This window comes from Palaemon carinicauda, chromosome 12, assembly GCF_036898095.1.
Source record: "Palaemon carinicauda isolate YSFRI2023 chromosome 12, ASM3689809v2, whole genome shotgun sequence".
Classification (NCBI taxonomy): domain Eukaryota; kingdom Metazoa; phylum Arthropoda; class Malacostraca; order Decapoda; family Palaemonidae; genus Palaemon; species Palaemon carinicauda.
The window spans coordinates 66,780,398-66,797,897 of NC_090736.1; the positions used below are offsets into that span (position 1 = coordinate 66,780,398).

A 17,500-nucleotide genomic window follows, 5' to 3' on the forward strand; every position below is an offset into this window, starting at 1 on the left:
TTGACGGCTCAGGTACATTAGTTATTGATATTAGGGCATTTCGATGGAAATGTAGGATTTTTAGAATGACGAAGCCCAGATAGAAATGCAGAAGTAATTATAGATTGGATGTACGATTATAGAATGGTTTAAGTATGTATAGGAATTCACACATGGAAAATATCACAGTAGATTATGCTCGAGTAGCCTGCCTACAGTGGTAACGCGCTGACATTGCAATCGCGCGGAAGGCAGATCAATCCGGCCTAGGCCGCAGCCATCTTTAGAGAATCTCGGTGGCCACGCCTCGGCCCAAGAGTTGAACCTGTTTACTAGGAAGGTTACTTCTGGGGATGAGGACCACGGTGGGGCTGTGGGGGCGTTGATAGGCTGACATGAACACCTCTTTTCAGACGATGACGATAAATCAGAGCAGAGTAAAACTTTAACCTGGGGAGAAGTAAAATTCTGCCGATTAGATGTGGATAGTTTGAAAGAATAGACAGATTGAAAGGGATGGCCTTAATGAAAGAAAGCGCGGAAGAGATATTGATCTCTAAGTATAAAAGAAGAAAATACTTCATGAAGGAACGATGCAGTACTAATACTGGATTAATGGGGAAATAAAAGGACCGAAGGAAATGAACATAGCGGAAAAGAAATAAGAAAAACACAGCTGTTAAATAATCATTAGAGAATAAATATGACTAAAAGAAGAGAAAAGTACAAGAATTGATAAGGAAGAAAATAACCATTTTTTAAGAGAAGTAAAAAAAAGACAAAAAAATATTATGGGAAAACATACAAAATAAGGAATAGGCAAAAAAATGAAAATGTGATATATTTTAACGGTGAATAAGAACTGGAGTTAAATAAAGGAGATGCAAAAGAAGAATTTGCTAAACAATGAAATAAATCAAGACATAATTAGAAAGCATAAAAACTTAATATGAAATGAAGAAAAGAGGATAAATGACTCTAATATTCCACGAATACTAAGAGAACATTACGACCTATTAATTAAAACAAATGAATAACTAAACCAATGGAGAACCCAACAATTGCAAAAAAATAATTATAAAGAATTGTCTGAGAAAACTTAAGGCAAAGGAAGCAACAGGAACTCACGGCTTGAAACCTGAGCTCTGATTACATATTCGATATTCATGAAAATCAATAACAACAAGAACAACAAATGCATCTCGTTCTTTTCCACTACAGGACGAATGCCTCAGACATACCATTATTCATGTCTGGGGTTTGTCTAGTTTTCCTCCCCACGTTGGCCAGCGCTGATTGGTGATAGTGAGAAACTTTTATGTGATTGCTCACGGCAAACCAACCTAGATTGGATATTCATGAATTGTAAAGCTTTGCTGAACATTGCGATATGCAAACCTTATCACCACGTTAAGGTAACCCCACTCAGAATGGGTAAATCATATAAGAACAAATGAGGAAGGTGAAATGAAGAAATCTTTATCTTACATTATGGAATAGAAGGTAACCATAGGAATAAAAAAAAAACCTTTATAGAAACTGCTATAGATTCTTGTAAAGCTTTCGACCCATGCTTGGTACTCTGAATCTTTTTGTTGGGCTTCTCCCAAGGCGTTGTAACCAATCCCAGGTGAATGGCGGCCAATGTGTTTCTTGACAGGGCATTGGCAACGGGACTCATTTTCCCAGGGACATGCTGAAGATTAAAATTGTAGTCAGCCAACAGCGGAAAGATGTTGGCATGGATGGGCGAACCAAGCGTCGGACTGTCAAGTGAAGCCTTGCACCAGAGGCATGTAGTCCGTACGAATGATGAAGGGTGTACCTTCCAGGATGTGGCGAAAGTGACGGACAGCCAAGTGCACTGCCAGCAATTCGCGGTCGAAGGTAGAGTAGCCGGATTCTGCCTTGGACAGTTTCCTACTGAAGAAGGCCAATGGCCAGGGCGAGCCATTGACCACCTGCTCAAGGACTGTCCTAATAGCTACGTCACTGGCATCGGTGGAGAGAAGGCAAGGTGCATGTGACACGGGAAATGAAAGAGGAGCAGCGGTTGATAGGGCATTCTTTGCGATGCAGAAGGCCACTTCTTGAAGGGGACTCCACTTCAGGTCTTTTGGCTTGCCCTTGAGGGGAGCAAGAGTGGCAGCGATGGCTGGCAGGAAACGGCGATAATAGTTGATCAAGCCCAAGAATTCTTGCAGTGCTTTGACGGTCGAGGGTGTGGAGAAGTTCTGAACAGCTGCTTCCTTGTCAAAGAAAGGTTGGACTCCTACAGGAGTGATGCTGTGCCCTAAGAACGATACTTCGTGGGTGCCAAAGGTACACTTTTCGTACCGGACTACAAGACCGTTCTGTTGTAGCCTGTCAAGCATGATGCGCAGATGACGGAGCTGTTCCTTTTTGGAGGAAAACACAAGTATGTCGTCCACGTAACATACACAGAAGATGTCATCCATGAGGCGTTGAAAAGGGGCTCCTGTATTAAGAAGGTCAAAACATGAGTAATTGAAGGTGTATGTACCGAAGCGGCTGGTCTTTGGGATGTCTTCTGAGTTCATGGGCCCCTGATAATACCCTTTCAGGAGGTCGAGCGTGGAGAAAACCTTCGCTTTGTGCAAGTAGGAGGTCACGTTGATGATGTTTGGGAAGGGGTAGGGATCTGGTTTTGACTACATGTTCAGACTTCTGTAATCCCCATACGGATGCAGAGAGCCATCTTTCTTCAGGACGATATGCAAGGGTGACGACCATTGGCTTGAAGCCTTTTAGCAAAGGCCCATTTCTTCCATTTGGGCAAATGTTTGTTTAGCAGTGGCCAAGCGATCCGGTGCCAGACATCTGAATCTGGCAAGTGCTGGGGCCTCCCTCATCTTGATATGGTGATAAATACCATCTTTCATGGGAACCGTGGGTGTTTAACAAGGTTCTGGATGGGAAACTTCTGGGTATGATGTGAGGAGGTGGGCGTAGGCATCAGTACGTGCGCTGATGGGGAGAGCAAGGTTGGAGGGGCCAGGTTGGAGAGGCGTCGAGAAGTACAAATTCGTGTTGACTAACTGTCGGTGAGTTACATCTACCAGGAGGTGGAAGTGTGACAGGAAGTCGACACCGAGGATTAGCAATGTGACATCATCAATGAGAAACTTCCAAATATATTTGGCACTTCCAAATGATAATGTGAGGGTTTCATAACCATTGGCGGGCAACGCAGATTTGTTGGTAGCTACCAGACAGATGTAGGCAGACCTAAACAGACTACGTCGTATCCTGGAAGGTGGCCTCAGCAGAAGAGAACGGCAAGCATATGTGTCTACTAAAATTCGCACGCCCGTACTTGTGTCATGTAAAAAGAAAATATTAGTGACATGGGAGGCTAACACTACAAGCGATGACCTACTTGCACGTTTTTTTGCCCACTGATAACTATTCTCACATTTCTTTGCAGCATGCCCGAATTTGGAGTGGTAGTAGCATAACTGTAGCCGATGGGCATCAGGAAGTGGCTAGAGAGGTCGTTGGTTGGGGAGTAAGCAAAGGGTGGTCTATGTGGGTAGTGGGTGGTGGGCGGCTTTGTCGCCTCTCCGGCACATCATGGGGTGTTGATGGAGGTCTGAAAGGTGGTAAAGTTACTGTCCATAAGGACATGGACTTTGGTTATCAGGTCCTTTATGGGCAAAATATTTAGGTACGGCATCTACCGAACCTGTACGTGCTGACGTACAGGTTCGGGTAGATGCCGTACCCAAATGGCACAAAGTAGGTTCACTTCACAAGGAGAGCCGTCTGTGGCAGGATATAGGCGAGCGATACATGTCATTTCCCTGAGGGTGAGCAAAGCCTTTTGGTCCCCCAACGGTTATTGAGAAAGTCTCCTCGCTTGCACAGCCAATCGGAGATTTCCAAGAAAGAGTCCTCAGGGATTGCCGCTAGAAAAAAATCTGATTTGGTACCTGACTGAGTCACGCCCTTGATGCCTGATGTGAAACTGAACTTCCGCACACTGGAACCAGATGAAGGCTTCTCCGCTGACGAAGGACGGTAGCTTCAGGGGCTCCAATGGTCACCAATGTACAGAGGCACCAGTTAGATATTAACTGATAAGCAGAGTGAATGTAACTATCTTTATTTCAACAAACAGCGAGCTTTTATAACAACAGTTCCCGTGAAAGAAGGTCTCAAAAATTCAAAGAGATGGATACAAGCACATATAGGCAGAAACAAGTTATCTGTGCGAGGGGAGAGCGATATCGACAATACAAAAAAGAAAGAAGAAATACCGTTACAGTGTAAAAGCGTGTGATACACGTGCGGTACGTCAGAGAATAATAACTCAATTGATTTCACCTGAATAACATCGCAGCTTTTATAAGGTCTTTAATGCGTTTATGACTCAGATACATTTATGTTTTTTTCTTTAATACAATGCAAACATTAATTCCTGAAGATGTTTCTGAAAACAATGCATTCTAGTCTTTTGTCTAATTAAGAATTTGTTTTGTTTCCTTTCTGTCTGTAAATAGAAACAATGATTCATAATGAATTGCTGAATATGGTTTCTCTCACTCAAGATATATCTTTCATTATTATATGCAACACCTAAAATGGATAGCTAAATACTTGGATATGCTCACACGCTCACGGAACTCCCTCTCCCCCCCTACTCCAGGGACGGGAGAGCTGGGCATGAGCGGAAAGCTATATATATATATATATATATATATATATATATATATATATATATATATATATATATATATATATATATATATATATATATATATATATATATATATATATATATATATATATATATATATATATATATATATATATATATATATATATATATATATATATATGTATGTGTGTGTGCGTGTGTAGACACTTGCTCTTTATTATATAGGGGAGATGATATGGATATTAATTGATACGAATGTTGTAGAATATAATACCAGTTTTGTTCTTTTGAAAATATAATTATTCTCAAGTTTCTTGCCGGCCAGAGTTTGCATTTCTTATTACTTCTGATTAAAACTTCAAGATGGCCTTCCAATCGAACCTAATCAAGGGCATGTTTTTTTATATTCTTGCCACCAATGGTCACTTTTTTTCCATCAAAACAGGATAACAGAAAAATCAAGGCCAATATCATAATGATCCATGTGCACGCCACTATTAGATAAGATATATCATTCTGAATCCAATTTTGTTGAACACTTGATCAGAACAACTTGACTTCAGGTGGTTCCTAAGTATAACATAATTTTATTATTCCTATGATTATTATTATTATTATTATTATTATTATTATTATTATTATTATTATTATTATTATTATTATTATTAGCTAAGCTAGTTGGAAAAGAAGGATACTATAAGCCCAAGGGCTTCAACAGGAAAAAAATATCCCAGCGAGGAAAGAAAATAAATAAACTATTATAACGAATAAGTAATATGAAATATCTTAAGATTAAAAACAGCGTTACGAGAGATGTTTTGTATAAACTATAAAGAGAGACGCATTTCAGCTCTGTTCAACATAAAAAACGATTGCTGTAAATTTGAACTTCTGAAGTTCCCAATTCAACCGCCATATTATGAAGGCGCAGACATACAGTTGTTCGTGTCACTGAAGCGTTGATCACCAGACTGGGGTTCGAGTCCCACTCAAGCTCGTTAGTTCCTTCTGTTGCTTCAACCTCACCATCCTTGTGAGCTACGGATGGAGGGATTTGGGAAACCCTGTAGGTCTATCTGCTGTAGTTCTATACCTGGCCCTACCTAGTCTCAACGTGGATGGAGAGAGGGCTTGGGCGCTGATCATATGTATATATTGTCAGTCTATAGGGCATTATCCTGCTGGCTATGGCAATGTCACTGTCCCTTGCCTCTGCCATTCATGGGTGGCCTTTAAACCCTTAAACAATCGGTACCTTTTGATTTAGTATTATTTGATTTTTTATGCCTCTCTTCTCGTTGCTTACCTTTCACACCTCTACAGAGGAAAAAGAAAGAAAAGATATGGTATTTCTATTCTCGTCTTTGCGAGTGTGCGTGTGTTCAGTGTGAATGCATGGGTGTTTTAGCATGATGTCACAACAAAGCGTTAACAGATCTTGACGAACCTTGACTAACATATATTCCGTTGAAGGATTTCACAAGATGATGTAATTATAAGATAAATCTTCCGAGAGTTGATAATTGATCAGTAGGGGATTAACAATTGTCACGCCATGTTGGTAATTAGTTCCAAGGATCTAAAAAAAAAAAGAAAAAAAATCTGGTGCCAATACTAATAATTTAATAAGTTTTTATTTTAAACTTTTACGCATCTTTATAATATACATTTAACCATTTTATTCAAAGTGGATGTAATTTTCGTCAAAATATTGAAAGTCAGAATACCCATGAGTATTATTTGAACGAAGAGGAAAATCGTTCAAATCTTTCGTATCCTACTTTCGAAAAAAAGATCAGTATGAACCTTTTCAAAATAACATAAGCAAATGCAACTGCTAGGTTATAATGCAACTAACTTATTTCCAACAGATAACGAGTTTATACACAAGCATTTCAGAGCAAGAATGCCACAAGCATTCAAACCAACTAATGCATGGAAATCAAGCTTAAACAGGTTCTGTTATCAGTGCGGGGAGATATATATATATATATATATATATATATATATATATATATATATATATATATATATATATATATATATATATATATATACACACACACACATATATATATATATATATATATATATATATATATATATATATATATATATATATATATATATATATATATATATATATACACACACATATACACACACACACACACACACACACATATATATATATATATATATATATATATATATATATATATATATATATATATATATATATATATGTGTGTGTGTGTGTGTGTGTGTGTGCGTGTGTGTGTGTGTGTGAAACGCGCGCGGTAACGTCAAAACTGAACGTCTGCAGGTGGACTTGACAGCTGTATGTCTGTGGCAACAAATCACAACAGCATAAACATAATAATTGTGTCTCCATTGTTCAACATGTGCAAGGGTCTTTTTTTTCTGAGGTTAGTGTGGCGGGAAGTACATCACTGTGTAAATACAACACAAGAGAGAAATACCAACGATATCTCGCGACTATTCAATCGAATTTCGTGGGGAAGGAAACGAGTAGGTATGTAGACGATTTATTCATTGTACGGTTTTTGCTTTCAGTTATTATCACAAAAGAGTAAATCAGGTTTCACTTCTCATTATGGCTGGAACAGATAATGGGGACTGAATCCCAAAGTCCAAGAGCGTGAAACAACCAGAAGTTAGAATTCGTCGCAGTGAAAGAATCACCAAGAAATAAGACAAATATTGTTGTCAAAATTCGGCCCGAAATTTTACGATGTTACATAAATAATTCAAAAGTTGGTCTTGAGCTTCACGATATAACCGGGAGTATTAAAAATCGGTCTTAGGCCCGCTTCATACGAGCGATTTGAAACCGTGCGGTTTAAAAGTCAATGTAGATCAATGAGCCCCTCCACACGCTGCGGGAAATAACCGTGCGGCACAATAACCGGACAGTAGTCTATGGTTCCCTCAAGACGATAGGTTTCCCCCAGTACGGTAGCAGTGGTTCAGCTGTTGCAGAGGGTAGGCGTTCCTCTTCTGCTGCTATTTTTCAGTGATTGATATGAGCTGTCTTAGTTTTATCTCCACCAACGAAGTTGGAAGGAGGTTATGTTTCCGCCCCTGCTTGTGTGTTTGTTTGTGTGTGTATGTTTGTTTGTGAACAGCATCCTGGCCACATTTTTAATCATATAGTAATGAAACTTGCAGGGATTAACTGCAATGTAATTAAACTAGAAATTATCAAATTTTGAATGGTCAAGGTCAAAGGTCAAGGTCCCATTCAAGCAAAATTTCCAATCGACGTAATCAGTCATAAGTTTGGACATCGTTGTCACAGAGCGTTCCAGTTTGGTTAATATTCGAGTGTATGAAAATCCATACCAATTAATACATGTTAAGGTCAAGGTTGAGCATAAAATAAAGGTCAAGCAATGGGTAAAATTCCGGTCATTAACCATATATATGGCCATAATTTTAATCGCAAAGTAATGCAACTTGCAGGGATTTGGAACTGTTGTGTAAAGAGCTGGAAATTATTAGATTTAGGAAGTTCAAAGGTCAAGGTCACGGACAAGCAAATCGTCCAAAATCAGTTCTAAAGGTCGAAAAATAAGCTGCCGTGGCGGAGGTCTGCTCTCTACTGAGTACCCCTCTAGTTATTATTATTATTATTATTATTATTATTATTATTATTATTATTATTATTATTATTATTATACACTGTACCAGCCTAGGTACACAAAACGAAATAAAATCATGATTATACAAGTGATGGTTAGTTTTTCTTATATGTTACGTAATATAAATTATATCCAATCTTTTAAGAGAGAGAGAGAGAGAGAGAGAGAGAGAGAGAGAGAGAGAGAGAGAGAGAGAGAGAGAGAGAGAGAGAGAGAGAGAGAGAGAATGGATCGATCTGTGTTTTGTGATGATCCCGTCATGTTAAAAGAAATGAGGTAGATTGTTGCTGAAATAATACTGATTATTTTTATCACCTCCGCCAACGAAGTTGGAAGGAGGTTATGTTTTGTGTGTTTCTTTGTGTGTGTTTGTTTGTGAACAGCTTCCCGACCACATTTTAATCGTAGATTAATGAAACTTGCAGTGATTAACTGTTATGTAAAAAAACTGGAAATGATTAAATTTTGGAAGGTCATGGTCAAAGGTCAAGGTCATGGTCAGTCAAAATGTCCAATTCACGTAATCAGCCATAAGTTTGGACATCGTTGTCACAGAGACTTCAAACTTGGATCATATTTGAGAGCATGAAAATCCTCGTCAAATAATACATGTAAAGGTCAAAGGTCAAGGGCAAGGTTGAGCAAAAGGTCGAGAATTAAGCTGCCGCAGTGAAGGTCTGCGCTCTACTGAGTGCCCCTCTAATTATTATTATTATTATTATTATTATTATTATTATTATTATTATTATTATTATTATTATTATTATTATTATTATTATTATTGGATGGATCCACCATTTACGTAGTTGCTTCTTTTTTTAGTATCCTGTTCATTACATAAACACAAATCACTCTTTTCTTAACATCCTCCATCTTGAATAAACACCGAGAGACTGGTCTGTGTTGATGCAGACGAACCTCTCCTGTGAAGACATGCTCTTTGGCTTGCAGGAATCCACCGCACGGTTTCAATCCGCTGCTAGTGTGAAACGGCCTTAGAGCATTCAAAATTAGGTCCTAAACTTCATGTTATTACTGTGAGTATTCAAAATTTAGTCTTAATTGCTCCTAGACCCACTTTTACAGGCTTGGTTGCTCGTTCATTGGGCAGTGGGTTAAAAAACTATCCAGGATTCCGCTCTCTTGAAAACTAATTACTCTCCATTTGTAAAGGGCGAAGCAGAAAGTATAGTCTCAATTATCATTTTCTCGTTTGCTTAGAACGAGTTCAGAGGTCCATAGCAGTCATCCTCTTCTCTTTCACACCCAAGCATACTTTTGGGCTACCCTCGGACAAGAAGCCCTTTGGCTGGCATGAGTATAGTGCTACATAACCTAAGATATAACCCACCCAGTGGTGAGTCAGTGCGCTCCGTGTTTTTTTTTTTTTTTTTTTTTTTTTTTTTTTTTTTTTTTGTTTCTCGAAGTTGTTCATTTTATTGCGTAGTTTAGGTAATTGAATTCCTGTATGGCACTACTTTACACAGGTGTGATGGTTACGAACATAGTCCATACTGCATGCATTTCTTTGGTCATTCCACTTGAAGGTATAAAGGTCGGTCATGAATGGTAGGGACAAGTGACAGTGACATTGTCCTATTAAGCAGGACAATGCCCTAGAGACTGACCATATACACGTGTGATCAGCGCCCAAGCCCCCTCTCCGCCCAAGCTAGGACCAATAAGGGCCAGGCAATAGCTGCTGATGACTCAGCAGATAGACCTATAGGCTCCAAAAAACTCCCATCTGTAGGTCACATGGATGGTAAGGTTGCAGCGACCAAAGGAACTAACGAGTTTGAGCGGGACTCGAACCCAAGTCTAGCTTTCACCAGTCATGGACGCTACCACATTGGCCACTACAACTTTCACGAGTTAAATTCCTCTACGCTTTGGGGACCTCGCCAATGTCTCTTTAATCATAAGATCAGAACTAAGACCTGCCAAGCATTGTTTAATGCTGTGGATCACATGGAAACCCATAGGAAATTTGTTCCTAGAGCTGGGACATTTCTTGCAATAGAAATGTCGTTATTTCAGGTTGTTGCAGTAACCAGCAGCAGCGATAATCGGATACTGCACTCAAGTACATCATCCAAGAACCTGTGTGATGTGCTCTGATCATCCCAGCTGACAGTTTTTTACATTGTGCTATGTCCTGCCTTCTTAGTAGGCTATTAGTCATGCCGTTGATCTTGATCAATACATCTGTTACGAACACTCCGAAAATAATTTCTTTCACCTGAACTACCATTGGGTCGAACACAATCAGGTTATTGAGATGACTGTCTACCAATGGATGTCCACGAAAAGCTCTTTGCCCTGATTTTCCAGTCATCATATGCTGGATGGGATTTCCTTCATGAACAACTTCCATCATGCTCAAGAGGACTGTGGCCCCCAGTGCTGTACATGTTCATAAATGTGTGGAAGCCTCCAAACATGAAGACAATGTTTTTCCAATGGCTGCTCTGTGGTGCATCCATGACAATCCCTGTAGCTTCTAATAAAAGGGTTAGTTTAAAGGTCACTCATGAATGGCAGAGGAAAGAGACAGTGACACTGCCCTAACAGGACAATGCCTTAGAGACTGACCATATACCTATATGATCAACTAGCAAGCTTCCTCTCCACCCAAGCTAGGACCAAGGGGGGGGGGGGGGGCAAGAAATGGCTACTGATAACTCAGCAGGTAGAGCTATAGGACCAGCTAAACCTCACATCCTTAGCTCACAAGGATACTGAGGTTGCAATCACTACAAGAAACTATCAAATTTGATCGGGACTTGATTTCTCGTCCGGCAGAACGTCAGGAAGGGACGTTTCCAATAGGCCACCACAAATGTAATAATGGGAAGACTATTACACTTGTTGACAAGATTATACAGAAAATCAAGTGTGGATAAGATGTATGTTCTGTCCACAGAATATAAACAAAAATAGACAAAAATCCAATTGGGTATTGAACTGGGAGCTTTAATCCTTGATAAATTATATACATCATTCCTTGCTATCCTGGAGTTTCCTGCTTGAAGTTTAGTGAAAGCTCACAAAACAAACTGTCGTATCATTGCTGACCAATTCTGGTAGTTGTTCAAATAATATGGTTTAATCCATGTTTAGCAAAGTGATATTCAATTACTAGAATTTCATTTTTTACCGAAAATGAACGTTAATTGAATTTCTCCTTTGGATGGTGGGATCCTTCTTTTGGCCTGGGTTGATTGCTGGTATAATCCCCATTCCGTATGGATTGAAGATAACCCTTGCCATCAATACTATATTATCATGCTCCACATTAGCCCCGGCAAAGAGGAGTGCCATGTTTAACAAATTACGTTATCTGCTAACACATCTGGAGCCACTTTAATCTACTGCATTCTTTTCAGAATGCAAGACTTCGTTATAAGAGAAACTAAATCCCATTTAATGGAGTGTATTCACCAAGAACTGTGACTGATACAATTTATGTACCTGCACTGCAAGGCAACTTGTAATGGAGCTACAACAGCACGTGGTCGGACGACCTGAACAATTGCATGTCCTATTCCTGCAACTTTTCGTTCAGTATCGTTTCCCACAAGTAGACCACATAACAGCACCTGCAGACTATCGGGAACAAATGTAAGGGCAGAAACTAGCTTGGGCGACTTTGCACTTAGATATTGATCAATAGAGTGCGACACATTAGACTTGATATCACTTTTGATAAGTCATGCTTCTGTTTCAATGATTACCTGCTTTTAGTGACTCTTCACCCTTTTTTTGAATGTTAAAATAAGTAGTTGCTATGCATTTTCCCTCATTTTCACTGTCATAAAGGACTTCCCATTCTGCAAAATGAATATTTTCACATTCATTTTTTTTTCCAATTTTCCTTTGGGATATTCATTTCCATATGGCTCAGTCTGTATTAGTCAATAATTCCTTCTTTTTTTTTCACGTAAATTGGAAATTGATTGTTGTTCATTATTTTCAAGGTAAGAGCATATCATCATGAATCCCTGCTCCTAATCTTTGTGTTTGAGCCGGCCTGGCTTCCTTCCCTTTTCCTCTAGGATATTCAGGAACTGTAGCGGTATACTGAAGCCAGACCCGGAATTACCATTACAATAGTGATAGTATATACTGTACAGTCAGCAGCATTTACATCACAACCATAATATTCAATTCTGCCTTTCACGGTGTTGGCCAATTCATCTGAGCGGCTGTCACAGTATTCAAGGATAAACTGTACACTAATTTCAGTCTTTACATCTATGTGTTAATGGAGTCCCACAGAAAATACAATCCAGTTGGCTACTGAAAGGATGGGATGACACCCTGTTACTTCTTTTTGGTGCCTCAAGATTCATTCGTTTTCTATTTTTATTGTCTTTTGAATTAATGTACTTCTTCCAACACATAATGAGTACTTTCTCACCAGATGAAATGACTACATCATCTTTCTGCAAATCAGAGATATTTAAGTCTTCGTGACAAATAAGGCAAATCTTGTGATAGACTGTGCTATTGTAGCACTCATGGTTATGCATGTAAACATGCAAAAATAAAGTTGTCATAAATAGTGTCGTAAAATAAGATCAAAATAGAAATTTTAAAGTAAAGCTCATTTATGAATAAATTTGGTAAATAAAATTGATAAAGTAAAAATCAGCAATTGGTATTTTAAATTTCACAATTATGTTGTTATATAACATTTATAATAAACTAAAAGATTCCCAGATCACCAAAAAAGGTTTATACAGCAAGATTATTAATCAAAGATGAATAATTAAGGAGTGTTGGGTATTTTACTGATTTTGAGATTAATCAACACCAACTTGGAAATAAGACTTTTTGCATAGTCACATTATATTATACTTTATTCACCAGACACTACAATAAACAGATGATAAACCTTTTGTAGCAAATATCCTGGGAAGGTAAGATGTTCATGTTTCATGAATGCAGCCTACTACTTACTCTGGACTCGACGTGAAATTGTCATTGGTTAACCTGTTAATGTGCTCGAGGGCAAGTGACTTCTTACTTTCACTTGCACCCACGTGAAACGTCTTGCTTGAAACTGCTTGCGTCTGCCTGCTCAAGGTTCGTGGAGGAGTTCTTTTTCCCAGTAATACGTAACGTGGGTCAATTCCCGTTAAATAATTTAATCTCTTGGATACGTTATAGCTGGGTGACTTCGGTAATGTAGGCTATATACATATATATTGTAGGTGTACAGTACGTGTGTGCATGTATGTATATATATATGTGTATATATATACATATATATATATATATATATATATATATATATATATATATATATATATATATATATATATATATATATATATATATATATATATATATATATATACTGTATGTACGTATAAGTATTTATGTATATGTATGCATATATAAATGTGTACATATATGTATATATAAATATATATGAATATATATATACATATACAGTATATACATATATATATATATATATATATATATATATATATATATATATATATATTTAAATGACTGGTTTCTTGGAATTCACACTCAAATTAATCACCGAGACCAGCCAACTGACCGGAATGGCTAAGAACTTCCATATCTGGTTATCAATAAATGAAGAAATGAATGAACTTATAAATAACTATGGACTAGACCTTCTCTTAAATGGCATTTTGTCGTCGCCACTGGAACTGTGTCGCAAAAAAAAAAAAGAAAAAAAAAAACCGTTTTTACCGGCGACAAGTTGTGGTCGTGGAGTGACTAGGTTCTTGACCTTATTTGACATTGTTGCTCTGTGTGCGCAAGGACGTAGTTTCTTAGATAATTGTTTAATAACGTCATTATTTAATTTTAAAGAAGGTTGAGCTTTGGGTATCTCCCTTTTATGATAAAGAGTAAGTTTCATATATATATATATATATATACATATATACATATATATATATATATATATATATATATATATATATATATATATATATATATATATATTTATTTATGTATATATATGTGTGTATGTATGTATGTACGTACGTATGTATTTATGTATGTATGTATGTAGGTATGTATGTATGTATATATATATATATATATATATATATATATATATATATATATATATATATATATATATATATATATACTGTATATATATATATATATATATATATATATATATATATATATATATATATATATATATATATATATATATATATATTTATATATGTATATATACATATATGTATATATATACATATATATATATATATATATATATATATATATATATATATATATATATATATAAATATATATATATATATATATATATATATATATATATATATATATATATATATATATAAATATTCAACCGTCGTTTTGACGGGTCGCGTACACTACTTTTGGAATAACGATCAATGTCTAAGCTTTCCTTATGTATGTGGTCTAAGATTGTTAACTTAATTTTTTCAACGTCAATGACCTTTGATGTCAAGATTCCATAAAACTTCAAATCAATCAATCATTTATGTTTTCAATACTCAGAAGATGATAATAATCATACTTATTTCCCATTATAATGTTAATCTGTGTCATGTTTCATAAGCGAACCCTTGACCTAGTCCTCATTGTATACCTTTGTATATAAAGTGCATTAGACATTCTTCGAAGGAATTGAATAGTTTTCTTTATGTTTCATATTTAAATATTCGTAAATATTCTTAAGGGAAATTTGTTTCTGTTCACAAATAAGCTTAAGGAAAATCAGATATTTTTAAGTATCATTTAGGAAAATTAGATATTCGTAAATATCATTTAGGAAAATTAGATATTGGTAAATATCATTCAGGAAAATTAGATATTCGTAAATATCATTCAGGAAAAGTAGATAGTCATAAATATCATTCAGGAAAATTAGAAAATGTTCATAAACCTATGTGAAATTCTCTGTGTTCAGGCCTGCCTCCAGCTGACGAGGGGAGGGATGTGCAGGGTGGTGGAAAGGAAAAGGAAGGGGGGGGGGGGAGGTTAGGGGGGGTTAGGGGGGGGGCCAGCCGGTAAGTTTAACCTCCTTGTTGGAGATGGGGTGGAGGGGGTGCTTGGATGGAGAGTGTGTGTGTGTGTGTGTGTGAATGACTGAGAGAAGTGCTGGCAATGTCAACAGTGGCACATAATTGCAATCCTTTTATTATTATTATTATTATTATTATTATTATTATTATTATTATTATTATTATTATTATTATTATTATTATTATTATTATCTAAGCTACAACCCTAGATGGTAAAGAAGGATGATATAAGCTCAAGGTATATTATAGGATTACTTATATTATAGTTATACGTATTAACTATATTATAGGCAATCGTGTTTCTAAGAACCAAAATGCAAGGCATTTTAGAATGCGTGTCTTGAAAGCTGGACTTGTAAAAGCCTCGAGTTGTAAGCCTGACTTGTAAAAGCCTTGTCTTGAAAGCCTGACTTGTGAAAAGCCTTGGACTGAAAGCCTGGCTTGTAAAAGACTTATCTTTAAAGCCTGATTTGTCTGAAAAGTCTTGTCTTGAATTCCTGATTTGCAAAAGCCTTGTCTTGAACTTGACTTGTAAAGCCTTGTCTTGAAAGTCTGACTTGTAAAAGACATGTTTCGAAAGCCTGACTTGTGAAAGCCTTGTTTTGAAAGCCTGACTTGAAAAGGACTTGTCTTGAAAGCCTGACGCGGGAAAAGCCTTGCCTCGAAAGCCTGACTTAGAAAAGCCTTGTCTTGAAGGCCTGACTTGGGAAAAGCCTTGCCTCGAAAGCCTGACTTAGAAAAGACTTGTCTTGAAAGTCTGACTTGTAAAAGACATGTTTCGAAAGCCTGACTTGTAAAAGCCTTGTTTTGAAAGCCTGACTTGAAAAGGACTTGTCTTGAAAGCCTGACGCGGGAAAAGCCTTGCCTCGAAAGCCTGACTTAGAAAAGCCTTGTCTTGAAAGCCTGACTTGGGAAAAGCCTTGCCTCGAAAGCCTGACTTAGAAAAGCCTTGTCTTGAAAGTCTGACTTGTAAAAGACATGTTTCGAAAGCCTGACTTGTAAAAGCCTTGTTTTGAAAGCCTGACTTGAAAAGGACTTGTCTTGAAAGCCTGACGCGGGAAAAGCCTTGCCTCGAAAGCCTGACTTAGAAAAGCCTTGTCTTGAAAGCCTGACTTGGGAAAAGCCTTGCCTCGAAAGCCTGACTTAGAAAAGACTTGTCTTGAAAGCCTGACTTGTGAAAAACCTTGTCGTGAAAGCCTGAATTGCAAAAGCCTTGTCTTGAATGCCTGACTAGCAAAAGCCTTGTCCTGAAAGCTTGACTCGAAAAGCCTTGTCTTGAAAGCCTGACTTGTAAAAGCCTTGCCTGACAAGTCTGTTTTGTAAAAGCTTTGCTTTAAAAAGCTGACTAATAAGTTCTGTCTTGAAAGCCTGACTTTAAAAAAGCCTTGTCTTGAAACTGACTTGTAAAAGCCTTGTCTTGAAAGACTGAATTACAAAAGCTTTGTCTCGAAAACCTGACTTGAGAAAAGCCTGGTCTTGAAGGCTTGACTTGTAAAAAGCCTTGTCTTGAAAGTCTGACTTGTAAAAAAAATTGTTTTAAAAGCCTGACTTGTAAAATCCTGACTTGTAAAAAGCCTTGTCTTAAAATACTGAATTGCAAAAGCCTGATCTTTAATGCCTAATTTGCAAAAATATTATCATGAAAGCTTGACTGGTAAAAAACCTGGTCTTGAAAGACTGACTTGTAAAAGACTTGTTTTTGAAAACCTGACTTGTAAAATCCTTGTATTGAAAGCTTGACTTGTGAAAAGCCTTGTTTTGAAAGCCTGACTTACAATAGACTTGTCATGAAAGCCTGACTTGTGAAAAGCCTTATGTTGAAAGCATGAATTGTTAAAGCCTTGTCTTAAATGTCCGATTTGCAAAAGCCTTGTATTGAAAGATTGACTTGTAAAAAGTTTTTCTTGAAAGTCTGACTTTTAAGTCTTGTCTTGAAACCTGAATTATAAAAAGCCTTGATTTGAAAGCCTGACTTGTTAAAGCCTTGTCTTGAAAGCCTGAATTGCAAAATCTTGTCTTGAAACTCTGACTTGTAAAAGTCTTGTCTTGAAACTCTGACTTGTAAAAGTCTCGCCTTGAAAGCCTGGCTTGTAAAA

At 37.1% G+C, this 17,500-nt stretch overlaps 1 protein-coding gene across 5 annotated transcripts in view; it reads left to right on the plus strand.

Annotated features, from left to right (window-relative positions):
- LOC137650570 (endothelial lipase-like) overlaps nt 1-17,500 on the plus strand; it is a 37,797-nt gene that overhangs the window by 9,500 nt on the left and 10,797 nt on the right. Inside the window, exon 1 of one of the 5 annotated variants that reach the window (XM_068383784.1) lies at nt 7,128-7,196. The exons of the other annotated variants lie outside the window; for them this stretch is intronic. The gene's annotated coding sequence lies outside the window, so the exon portion shown is untranslated. Of the gene's footprint in view, nt 1-7,127; nt 7,197-17,500 lie in introns of those variants that run through there. 5 annotated transcript variants of the gene reach the window in all.